The sequence below is a fragment of the Diorhabda sublineata genome, chromosome 9 (assembly GCF_026230105.1).
Source record: "Diorhabda sublineata isolate icDioSubl1.1 chromosome 9, icDioSubl1.1, whole genome shotgun sequence".
Taxonomy (NCBI): Eukaryota; Metazoa; Arthropoda; class Insecta; order Coleoptera; family Chrysomelidae; genus Diorhabda; species Diorhabda sublineata.
The window spans coordinates 20,884,296-20,886,933 of record NC_079482.1 but is presented as its reverse complement, the minus strand read 5'-3'; the positions used below and the strand labels follow the sequence as shown (position 1 = coordinate 20,886,933).

The following is a 2,638-nucleotide window of genomic DNA, read 5'->3' as shown; positions in this document are numbered from 1 at the left end:
CAAAATTGTGAAGGAACATAATTTTTTAATCAAACGTATTTAATTTTTGGAAATAAAAAAACACCTTTTGACATTTTTTGCTGAAATTGTTAACATAAACTTCAAGAAAAAACCACGATTATTTCATGGAAAAAGTTACTGTTCTTGTAGACGAAACGCCCTATCAAGAAATGTAGCTCTACTGCTCAATTCAAAGAAAGTATTTCGATTTTTAAATCTGTATCAAATAAGAAAATATGTGTTAAAAATTATAACATACATAATATGCGAGGGCGGACAAAACAAAGTGTGTTTGAATCAACGAAATTGCCTTGAAGGTATTATATTTCAACTTGAGATACACTAAGTTTAATAAGGGCTGAGATACTATGAGGGTGGTAAACGCCTTAAGCATTTGCTAACGAGAACTTGAAAGGGTTAGTAATGGTCTCGTGATAAAGTCGGCACCTTTGAATTTGGCTTTTTCGTAAATATATGGACTTTTTACTGGAGGGATGGTTAAGAATTTAGAGAAACTGTATTGATTTTCTCATTTTTCATTTTTAGCCCTCAGGTATTGTTCAGGTAATTTCTTTTGAAATTGAAAGTAATGAAGATACTTCTACTAATATGATTTTCCCACACAATATACTCAGTTTATTGTAGTACTAACAGTTAAGTTGTGTTTAATAAATAGAAGATTTGAAGTGAAAACATTTTAATGAAAAAAGTTTCTAGTAGATAAAACGAAAGAACATCAGTTAAATCACAATTGACCCACCTTATTGGTTGCAATTTTGTAGTATTCAACCAATTCTATCTAGTTATGTGCCTTCCTACTGTTGATCCTCATAACTTCTTACATTTTGTATCTTTTCAGGTATTACAAGAATGGCGCAGTCTCTAAAATAGTAAATTTAGCACTTTCGTATATCTCAGAAAACATCTGGACCGTTACTCGTCCTTAACTGAACAATCTTTAAGACATTATGCACCACGACAAACAGATTTCATTAAGAACATGATTATTGGAACATCTTAAGCTTATCGTGCAGTTCCTATTGTAGCTTCTGGTATTGGAGAATTCAAGGCAGATATTTCCAAGAATGGACAAACACGTGAACACGCACTTCTTGCATTCACACTGGGAATAAAACAACTTATTGTTGGTGTAAACAAAATGGACTCCAATGAATCACGATACAGCGAAGCGCGTTTTGATGAAATCAAGAAATACGTTTCTTATATTAAGAAGATTGGTTACAATCCTGTTGCCGTTGCTATCGTACCAATTTCAGGATTGCACGAAAATGACATGTTGGAGCAATCTGACAAAATGCCATGGTTCAAGAAATGGAATATAGAACTTGAATAAGAGCTGATGGTGAATGTTTAATTGATGCTCTAAATGTCATTTTCCTCCCGAGTCGCCCAGCAGAGAAACTTCTTCAACTTCCACTTCAGAATTTCTACAAAATTAGTGGTATTGGAACGGTAACCGTTGGTCGTGTTGAAACTGGTGTTTTAAACCAGTTATGGAAGTAGTTTTTGCCCCAGATAACTTGACCAATGAAGTAAAATCTGTTCAAATGTATATAGCTGCAGACTCTAAAGAAAAATCCACCAAAGAGATCATCAGACTTCACCGCTCAAGTCATAATCCTGGTCAAATCTCCAATGGTTAAATTCCTATCCCCGATTGTTACACAGTCCACATTGCCGGTAAATTTGCTGAAATCAAAGAAAAACTAGATTGTTCTGGAAAGACAACTGAAGATATCCCCAAAGACATCAAATCTGGTGATGCTGCTATTGTCAATCTAGTCATGAAGAGTATAACCTTCAAAGACCCTGGTGCAGGAAAAGTCACAAAAGCTGCAGAAAAAGTACGAAAGAAGAAATAACCTTTGTCAACTTCACGCTAATTTTCATATATTCACTTTTTCAAACGTTATTTACTTTGACTTTAAGAAGAAAAACAATCAAATGGTTTTATATTTCTTGAGCTTCTTTGAAATTGTTCTCAACGTGCAGCAATAATCCATATTGATGTGTTGTTCATGTAATACGAGAAAAATAACAATTTCGATTTCACGAAACCAGAATTGGTTCAAATAATTTTAAAAAATTCGTATCATTCATGCATCTTCTAAGAATTTGAGATAATTAGAAACAAAGTAAAGGAATTTCCTTAGACGTTTCAATTAGTAAGTATTGAAACAGCTTAAACAGTTTTTTTTTATTTAGTATCCTTATTTTTTTCTTTCGATTAGTCGTAATGAAGCACGCAATGTAAAAAAGATAAACGAGACTCATTTCCCACGTCACATCACAATCTGCCCTCACACTCTACCTTTACAGCCTCCTTATAAGGCCCTTTTCTGCTACTAATGAAGTCGTTCAAATAAGTCGCAATATCGATGTAATTTCGTAGCCATTCCATTGTTTCTTGTCCGCAAATATCGATAAGAGCGTCACTGCAAACATTGGCCACCGTAGAAGAGACAGCAAAATCCCATTAACATCAGACTCAATTTGCAGATAACCCCCAGTTGAAGTCTTGATATTTATCGTTGTTATTGTGAAATCGTACATGGATTTGAGTTCTTTTCTGTTAATTTAATGCCATCTACTTATCTGTCTTTTGTTTCCTTATTTC

At 33.9% G+C, this 2,638-nt stretch overlaps 1 pseudogene; it reads left to right on the top strand.

The window, feature by feature from the left end:
* The first annotated feature begins 979 nt into the window (after positions 1-979).
* LOC130448850 (elongation factor 1-alpha-like) lies at positions 980-1,883 on the top strand (annotated as a pseudogene).
* The last annotated feature ends 755 nt before the right edge of the window (positions 1,884-2,638 follow it).